An 11092-nucleotide genomic window follows, 5' to 3' on the forward strand; every position below is an offset into this window, starting at 1 on the left:
TGTATGAAGTGCTTTTATGCATGTTAAAACTCAAAACGGGTCCGTCGGGACCCTAACACCATAGGAAGGTTAAGCCTTTAATTTTAAAATCCTACATCAGAATGGTCCGGTATTACCTGAGTGACACACTGAATATGTATTGTCTCATCGTGATTTGGAATTAACCTGGCTTAACAGGAGGAGTCCATTTTAGAGTAGCCTGAAAAAGAGTGAAAATATTGTTTTAACAGCTTGAAAAAAGATTTCAAATATAGCTTTAAATGGACGTTTAAGCCTTTAGTTTTAAAATCCTATGCTAAATTCTAAGTCCTAACATGTCAGCTTTTAGCAGTGATTACATGTCAGTGTTGGATTGACAGCATCTTGCATATCCCCCGAGAGGCCAATTAATCAAGGCAAATACACCTCTAAACTGTTGAAAATATCTCCTTAGACAAAATGTAAAATATCACATTGGAGAATAGCGGCTGCCAGTGACTGCGGGCACACATCTCCAGTTGCTTCTGCCTTATTGCCTATTTTATTGCTTTGAAAAGTGGCACATGTACTACTTTGGATTTATGTATAATTAATTATTATTAGTATATGCAATGAATAAATAAAAATGAGCCTGCTCCTTTTTGAAGTTAACCAAAGCAGCTCATTATATATGAATATGGTCAGTGTCTGTTATAAAGTACATACTTCTTTGGACTACTGATTAAATTCCTCAGACACTTTTCATTAGGACCCAGTGACTGTAAATTTATTTTTCTCTCTTTGTGTTTGTCCCTTTCAGATGATAAAACAATCCAAGTCCCTCGTACATGTATAGTGCATTACTTTAAAAGGAAATAAATGCTGGAGGGAGCAGGAAAAATAAGAATGTGATTTCTCAGCCATCTGATGAGCATTTTTAGAGACATCGTCTCAACTGGAGTCTGGGTTTGGAAGCACCAAAAGGGTGTGTCGTACACACAAACTGATGACTGTGTTGTTGATCTGTAGTGTTGAAAATTTAAAACAATTAAACCGAACATGACATGATTCGTTGTCTCAGTGATAACCCTCAGATGGGGTGGGTCCTGATCTGACAGCTGATTGGTTCTTCGTCGACTCGATAAAAACAGTTAAGAAGTTTATGTAAAATCTCACGATACATAAACTTTTTCATTGTTTTTGGAATTGGTGGGATTGCAATTACTATATTAATTAAGATTAAGATGAATGTAATTAATTAAGATTATATAAATAGTAAATAGATATATTAATTAGTGTATCCTTTATTAGTCCCACAAGGGGAAAGTTCATGTTCAAACATTACACACACATGCTCAGGTCCTGTACATGCACTAAATGGAGAGATGTCAGAGTGTGTGGGGGAGGGGGGGCTGCCCACGGAAAGGCGCCCCGAGCTGTTGGGGGTTTGGTGCCTTGCTCAAGAGCAACTTGGCCCTCCGGTTCCCAACAAGTAACTATATGTTTGATTTAAAGAGAAGTCAGACTAAAAACACAGATCATTTACAGTCTGTTGGTAATTAACATCAGCAACAGATTACATGTTGAGCATTTTGACAGCTACTGACACGATAAAAACAACTGGAGACTGTATACAAGCTGGTACATGGGTCTGGTAACATTTTCTTAACACGGCTCTGACAGGATGTGGGTGTTTCTGGGACTTCCTGTTGTAGGCCTATACTATCTGACTTGACAGCCCCTTTTTATCACAGCCCAAACAGGGATTTGGCAAACCGGTTATTAGGCAGTTGAGGAAAAGTGCTTTCATTATACACAAAACAACTGCAATAAAAGATGGGTGAAATCCAAAAAAGCATGATAGGGGCTCTTAACACACACTTTAAAATACATCCTTTTCTCCCCTAAATCTTTTACCAAAAGAAAAGTGCTACTGCTCCCACATACTTTGGCCCTCTGTGATTTGCCTGAGGCCGTTGGGAAGTTAACACTCTCAATTTTTTGTTCCAAGTTTCAATGTGAAAAACACTACAGTAAGCATTTTAGATGGGCTACACACAAAACCAGTACCATAGCCGCATGTCTCAACCTAAAACAGAAAATATCCAGAAGAAAAACCCTCAGAAAATGTATATTCAATGAAGTCATTTCTACAAATGCATTTCTGTGAGTTTTTCTTATTTCCTTTAAAAAGCTCATCAACAAATTTAGGGAAATTATTTTTGCTTTTTTAATAAAAACAGATCCAGTTTCCCCTTGCCCTGCAGGAATTACATAGTTGAGGCAGTTTTTTTGTCAGTCCTGGATTATGGTAACATAATCTATAGAGATGCTGCTGCTACCACTCTCAACCCAGGGGTATTGTACAAAACCAGGGAACAAGGGATTAAGATGGGATATTCCAGTTATCCTGGATGAATTTAGCTTTGACTTGGTTGCACAAAAGCAGAGGCTTGTTCCCATGGAAATCTGTTCTGGGCAGCTAGCCTGCTCCGGACCAGGCTCACAGCCAGGATTTATTAATCCTGGAGCCTTTTCTGTTCACTCAACCGTGGTTTTTACCTTATTTGTAGTAACCTGCGTTAAAATAGAACAGGTCCACATTGTTGTTCAGTTACACACTGTTGTTGTTTAAACTTGTGACCATTATTTTTTTTATAATTATTCATGTGACAGTTGTTGATGCTGTTATTTTGTGTTCATGAAGACTGCTGTTCACATTTTTGTTAGAAGTCAGGATCATGTATGTTTCTCTTCCATGTTCATTTTGCTTGCCATTCTTAGCACACAATGTGTCTTCTCCCCAGTAAACTTGGACTATAATTTGGAAAGGATTGTACAATTACAAAAGCCTTTACTAATTGTACAATCCTCCTTAATTATAGCCTTAGTTCACTGGAACAGTAAAAATATAGTTGAGGCTAACATACCCACAGTACATTCCTCTAACAACAGCAAAATATAAGGAAAACAACCTCATTGTTTTTTTACCTTATATTTTGCTGGGGGGAAATAACAGTCATGTTTACAGTGTATCAATAAATCATCTTTATCTATCCATCCATCTTTGTCCACTTATCTGGTATTGGGTCCTGGAGGGAGCAGCTCCAGCAGGGAACCCCAAGCTTCCCTTTCCCGAGCAGCATCAACCAGCTCCAACTGGGGGTTCCCAAGGCTTTTCCTGGCCAGGTAGGAGATATAATCCCTCCACCTAGTCCTGGGTCTTTCCTGAGGCCTCTTCCCAGCTTGGCGCCCCTCCACCTAGTCCTGGTTCTTCCCTGTGGCATCCTCCCAGCTGGACATCCCTCCACCTGGTGCTGGGTCTTCCCCGAGGCCTCCTCCCAGCTGGACATCCCTCCACCTGGTGCTGGGTCTTCTCCAAGGCCTCCTCCCAGCTGGACGCCCCTCCACCTAGTCCGGGGTCTTCTCCGAGGCCTCCTCCCAGATGGACGCCCATCCACCTAGTCCTGGGTCTTCTCCGGGGCCTCCTCCCAGCTGGACGTCCCTCCACCTAGTCCTAGGTCTTCTCCGAGGCCTCCTCCCAGCTGGACTTGCCTGGAACACCTCCCTAGGGAATTTTTTTTAGATTCCAGAGTCCAATTCTTTTCCTGTCTTTTCTATGTCCATATAGCCTACATGCCTACTAATCAAAGCAAATTATATGTAAAAAAGGAAACTCTGTCTCAGTAATAAAAAAGAAAAAGGGAGAAAAAGCATGCAGACACGGATTGACTGAGATATAAATATATATATAATGTGTATTTACAAACTACTGCTCTTAAATAAAACCATTCAAGGAGTTAGGCTAATTATTTCCCACAATCTAACACTTTGCCTAAAAAGCAAGCAGTGGAAGTTAATGTAATTAGGTCATTTATATGTTAGCCCATGTGAGACATCATAGGCCTATAACAGCATTGTAGATTACTGGTTGTAATTCATCTTCATGGTAAATTCCTTGTGTAACATTAGTCTTCTGCTCATTTTTAAGAAAAAGGTTTCAAATAATTAGCCTGACTCCTTGAATAGTATGATTACGATATGATGGTATGGTTTTATTATTTCAGTTCAGAGCAGTGGTCGGTAAATGTGTATTATTAGACGGCTTACGCATTCTGTCGACCGTTTCATTACAGCTCCCGTGTTTCTTTTTTCCAAATTATGTGATAACACGTTATCATCCTTCCATGAGAAGCTGCTGCTCAAACTTTGTGAAAATATGCACCATGCTTATTCTCCATTTTCAGTAAATCTGTGATTCGATCAACCTCGAGGCTGATAGGTTGAGATTTATGCATGTAAAAGTGGAAATGCAGGAAACCATTCAGAGGGCAGAGTCAGCGTGAAGTGGACACTAGGGTGCAGGAAAATGATGGTCATTGGTCACTTTTGTATTGACATTAGTGTGTATACAGAGTCGGCTCACTGTGTCGTGGAAGTTTGTTCAATGTTTGAATAAAGCTGCAAACGATTTGAAATCCTTGGACTCGTCATCTTTAAAGTCTTCAGCAGCATCGTCTCCTGATCCCAGCCCTTTATCAGCGGCCTGTTGAAGAAACCCACAAACGTTCATCTATCCAACTTACTTCAGCCTGGCTCAACCTAGTCGCTCCTTCTCATTCTGGCTTGACTAGGTCAAGCCTCGCTTTATCGGTGGCCCCGGATTTATAAATATTCTTTTGTGCAATACCTCTGCCCCTTTAGATTTATTACAGGAGACCCATGGGACACTCACCACTGGACTCAGTATAACAAAGTTGGTTGGACTTCTGTGTCACAATGGCGTGAAACAAATTGTATGTTTTTATGCATCCCTTGTCAGACTGTCTCCATCTTAAATAGCATCTAGGATGAACTGGATCACATGACTTTACCAAACTCACTCTACAAATTGTCTTATGCTTAAAGTGCCACAGGTTAACTCTGAGTTTGGTAAATCAGTAAATCAGCTTTAAGTTTTTTTTCCAAAAGCGTGGAACCATCTTCAATGTTCACTGGAGCTTAACACTCACTACCCCAGGGGTCGATGTCAGAAAGCTTTTGTCAACCCTGAGATGAGGAAAACTTCCAAAAGGTAGGTTAATCAAACCTGAGAGAGGGGGGTAACTCCGGCCAAGAGAGGTAACTTAACTTCAGAGTCAGTTACTATGGTAACTGAGGTGGTGTATCTAACCTGGTCAGGAGCAGGTTTTCTTCAATAAAGCTCCCTCTGACACAGCACTCTTTCATTCATTCAGTCTGTATCAGGCCCATGAATGCAAAATACTGTGTATTTATTAATTTAGTAAACAGATGGTTTATTAACTGTGTCAACAATCTGTTTACGTTGATCCATGAAATAACTGGCCTTTACAAATAGAAATGTGCCAGCCTCTATGGGAATTTAACATAGGGGGGTGTATATTATGCCCCCTAAATTTTAAGCAAGAACATTTATTTATTTACAATACATTATTCATTCACAAAGAAAATTAGTGTAACACTGATTAACTTTAGTTTTACAGTTATTGTTGGAATTTATGGACAATACAACTCATTTGTAGGAAATTATACCTGATGTTTGAGTTAGAAAAGCAGAAATTAGGAATTGTTTCAACTAAAATAAAAAGGAAAGGATGTTGATGGATAATCACAGACTGAAATATGTCAACTTTTACTCAATACTATTTCAAAACCACTTCAATTGGATTTTTCAAATAAACATAAATTGGAATAAGACCCCCCAAAATTACAAAACATGACAAAGGAGAAACAGCAACAACAAAATTAAACAGGAAAGTGAAGCATGAAAACGTACACAAGAACGAAATGAACCAGAAAAGAAGAATGAGAACAATATATCCAAACAGGAAACAGCGAACAAATAAAATAAAACAGGAGAACACTCATCTGAATACCACAACAATAACAAAATATAGAATTGAGTTAATTGTAAACGTATATATATATATTGATTATACGCGGTAAATATAACAAGTTACCCCAATCCCATTGCATTTAATGTGAATATGAAGAATATATTGGGACTCTCACTCTCACAACAAAGGAGTAAAACTGTCAAATTGCACAGTGAACTCTTTAAAGAAGAATAAGGTATGTTTACAGACTAATTTTATATTATTGAAGTTTATTTGTCTCTATTCTATTTTTCAATTTATTAAATTAGTTCAATTCTTATTTCTCTGTACCATTATGTTGAGTCCATGTCTGCGATGTTGGCTATATATTACATATGTAGCCTATACTCTACTATCTTTCCAATAATAAATGAAAACGCATTGCTAGTACTTTTTTAATACCTTTCCTGTCCAGTGAAAACCATGTATCTCCAAATTTGATGATCGTTAGTGATTTGAACTGAATTCTTTTTTTTTAATGTGTTGAGAAGATTCTCCTTGTTCTTAAGGTAAATAGATTCTTTAAAAAGCCTTTTGGATCAGATACAAATGAATCCTCACAAAGCTAAAAACACGCGGTTTTCTCCCTGCTTGTTTAGCCAAAGAAGTTTGGAAGGAAGAAAGGACAGTAGGATGGTAGGACAGAAGGAAGGAAGGAAGTTAGGAAGGTAGGAGAGGTAGGAAGGAAGGATAGAAGTTTGGATGGAAGGAAGGAAGGACAGAAGTAAGGAAGGAAGGACGGTAAGTGTGTAGGACAGAAGGAAGGATTGAAGGACGTTAAGGAAGGAAGGACAGGAATAAGAAAGGAAGGAAGGAAGGACAGAAGTAAGGAAGGAAGGGTGCATATCACCAGCAGCTGATGTCTCTGTAACTCCGTCTAATGTTTAACTCCTGATTGAGTCTTATAATGACTAATTTCTATAAATGTATGTACAGTATATAGTTATTTCAAGTATGTGTGATTGGTGTGGATATTTTTTTTTGTATTTGAGAAGTTTTGTATCATGCGCTTTTTGGGCTTTTGTCTTTGCTCTTTTCAAAAGGAAAAAAGAAAAACGCACAGACATATCTGTGGAAATAACTTCATAAAAGAGCCATTTTCTGAGAGTTTCTTCCCGTATTAAGTTGAGACATTTGGCTATTGTACTGGTTTTGTGTGTAGCCCATCTAATATGCTTTCAGTAGTGTTTTCAAATCCGTTTACAGATGCTTTACTCCGACGGTAATAGAAATTCTCTGTTCTAACCTCTTCAGCTCTGTGTCAGTGAGGCCCAGAATCACACTGACACTAGGGACAACACAATGAGTGTTAACTTCACAATGACCTCTGGATCCTCCCAGAGGGCCGGAGTATGTGGGAGCTCTAGCACTTATTTTGTAAAACATTTAGGCGAGAAAAGCATGTATTTTCAAGGGTCTCTAGTCTTCTTGTCCTGCACCGGTTAGTTAATCTATTTCTATGAGACGTGGTTGCCGCAGTTACCTTTTAAACAACTCCTTATTTGTAAGACACTTCTGCTGGTTTTACACAATCTATCCCTCAGTTGTGGGGTTGTGTTACCTCACGCTAACCCTTCTGTGGAGACTTAGAATAGATGAAATGCAGTTGAAAACCTCCATGCTTATATATCATATGCTTATTATATTCCACCTATCAGCGACAGGACAGTGATGCAAACATAGGATATGATGCATTGCTGCAGATCAAGCCAACACTATATATAGGAGTTAAATTAGCATAACTTTGTACATCGACAGCACTAAAACGCATATAATTTTACTACAAAAGGAGTATTTTTGGTACTTCAGGTCAGTAAACAGGCAGTGTTCTGCAGTCTGCCCCCCCCCCCCCCCCATCATATCACTTGTCTGCTGTACAACTTTCTTATTGGCTATTTTAGCATGTACATAACCAGGACTATGGTCATAACATCTACATCTTACATCTTCTAACTTATTCCCTGTTACACAATGTTCTTATTCTTATTTAGTCAGTCAGTTTATAGGTTATTGTGTTTATTTTTTATAGTCATAGTCCATATTTTATCATGATCTACTGCACTGTTTAATTTTTTAACTTTTTAAATTTTTAACATCATCACTACAATAGTGTCTCACCTTATCATGGTCATGCATTTCTGTAAGTGATTTTTATTTTTTTTATTTTTTGTGTGTACATTTATGTATATATGTGTGATGTATGTGTTTTTATGTGTGATATATGTGTGTGTGTATATGTGTGATATATGTGTGTATATGTGTGATATATTTGTGTATATGTGTGATATATGTGTGCATATGTGTGATATATGTGTGCATATGTGTGATATATTTGTGTATATGTGTGATATATGTGTGCATATGTGTGATATATGTGTGTATATGTTTGATATATGTGTGTATATGTGTTATATATGTGTTTGTATGTGTGTATGTGTGATATATGTGTGTATATGTGTGATATATGTGTGTGTATATGTGTGATATATGTGTGTGTATATGTGTGATATATGTGTGTGTATATGTGTGATATATGTGTATGATATGTGCGAAATATGTGTTTATATGTGTTTGTTGTGTTATGGTTGTCTTGCTACTGGATGCCTAAAATTTCCTTCGGGATGAATAAAGTATCTATCTATCTATCTATCTATCTATCTATCTATCTATCTATCTATCTATCTATCTATCTATCTATCTATCTATCTATCTATCTATCTATCTATCTATCTATCTATCTATCTATCTATCTATCTAAGTGTTTCTGGACACATTACAAGCTATCGCCGCTCGGCTCTAAAAAACTCTATTGCCATGGAAACATATTGACATGCACAACATTAGCCACTGAACCATTTGTCAGAGCTGGGTGACACAAATCTCCCAAAATGGCAGTTATTCAGGTGAGGGGGGGGGGGGGGGGGGGGGGTGATATCCTGAGATTGTCCTCCATTCACAGATCAATTGATGTCCAAAACAACACATCGTTTGATGTACGAGGTCAAATTTGTACATTCTTTACATGATGTAAAAACATCCAATCCAACTAGCAAATGCATCATTTATATTCTAAATGTATTAGATAAAGATTAAATACATTTAATCAGATGATTTTTCCATAATGTTGTAGCTCTGAACACATAAAAATTGCAGTTTTCTACTAATATCCAGATGTTTTTTTGTCCTAACCGCCACCTAAAATCTGTTGATGATGACAAGCTGTATGTTCTATTTTTACACATTCATGTGAAACACATTTCACAACACCGTGTGCTGGCACAGGGTGGGTTTTTAATGTCTGGGTTTAGATCCTTTTTGGTTGTTTGCCGTTTACATTTCAACCATTTTTATCATTTTCCACAGTGTAACCTATTGATGTGATGATATCTATCTATCTATCTATCTATCTGTCTATCTATCTATCTATCTATCTATCTATCTGTCTGTCTATCTATCTATCTATCTATCTATCTATCTATCTATCTATCTATCTATCTATCTATCTATCTATCTATCTATCTATCTATCTAGCTGTCTGTCTATCTATCTATCTATCTATCTATCTATCTATCTATCTATCTATCTATCTATCTATCTATCTATCTGTCTATCTATCTATCTATCTATCTATCTATCTATCTATCATCTATCGATCTATCTATCTATCTATCTATCTATCATCCATCTATCTATCTATCAATCATTTGTCTATATATCTGTCCATCTATCTATCAATTATCAGTCTGTCTATCTATCTATCTATCTATCTATCTATCTATCTATCTATCTATCTATCTATCTATCTATCTATCTATCTATCTATCATCCATCTATCTATCTATCAATCATTTGTCTATATATCTGTCCATCTATCTATCAATCATCAGTCTGTCTATCTATCTATCTATCCATCTATCTATCTATCTATCTATCTATCTATCTATCTATCTATCTATCTATCATCCATCTTTCTATCTATCCATCTATCTATAGATCATCCGTTGGTCTATCTATCTATCATCTATCTATTTATCCATCCATCCATCTATCCATCCATCCATCCATCTATCAATCATCCGTCTATCTATCTATCTATCTATCTATCTATCTATCTATCTATAGATAGATAGAATATATATTTCTTATATGCGTGTGTTATATGAAGCTAAAGGAGACAACTAAACGCGCTAAATGACAACAACAACATCTGACCAATCGTCTGTATTTTACGAGATGGGAGTAAGAATCTGTTGGCAAGACTGAATCGGATTGTTTCTTTGAAAAATAAACCTTTTGTGTAATATAGTTGTAAGCAGATCCAAGGACATGTGCTTATTCATGTATTTGTCAAATGTTTTATACCTGCTCAAAGGATTTCTGAATGAAGTATTCACTTATTTTTACCTAGGCATGCTGTACTCTCAACAACAGCGGAGGCGATTCTTCAGCTGATGAAGACCATTCGACACAGCTCATCAGTCTGAGAAGAAAACGGACCTTGAGTTACTGTAAGTTTTGTGTTTATTTCTTTTTGTCAATGTCCAAGGCTCTCTTTGTGAGTGCTGAAGACATTTAGAAACCCACATGGGAATGACGTGCACAGGTGTATCAACAGTTCAAAATGCTTAAAAATATGTGCAACATATGTGTGTAATCACACATGCCTAAAATACACACACGCAAACATATACACATGCATTACATGGAGAGATGTTTGACCAGCATGTGTCATGTAAGTATGATTACATCTATATTATGTGTTGTCAGGCACTCACCAACTGTTTTGAAGCAGTTATGGATGCTTCATAGGTGACAGATACATTAATAACCCTGTAATGGGCCTGTTTCCAAATAGTTTCCTAAAGCATTTGGTGCTAATTATAAAAAAAAGTTAAAAGCTGTATTTGATCTCCTCACTATTGCACTCTTGCCTAGATGTTTTTGCATGTATGCGTGACCTGTTGTGCTTTGATAAAAATACATACTAAACTTGACCCTTAATTCAGATTCAAGGTAACACTTAAACCCAAACAACATCTATCTGACCTATTAGTCCTAAATAACGTAGTTCTGTCTGGGGAAAGTCTGGGGGACCTTATTGGACATTTACCGACCCATAAAATACTCTCCTAAAATTATCCTTGAACCTCTTTACAACTCCTTACAACACTTTGCTTTTTACTTACTTACTTAAAGTTTGTTTGTCTGTCTGTCTGTCTGTCTGTCTGTCTGTCTGT

The sequence above is a fragment of the Etheostoma cragini genome, chromosome 7, assembly GCF_013103735.1.
Source record: "Etheostoma cragini isolate CJK2018 chromosome 7, CSU_Ecrag_1.0, whole genome shotgun sequence".
Taxonomy (NCBI): Eukaryota; Metazoa; Chordata; class Actinopteri; order Perciformes; family Percidae; genus Etheostoma; species Etheostoma cragini.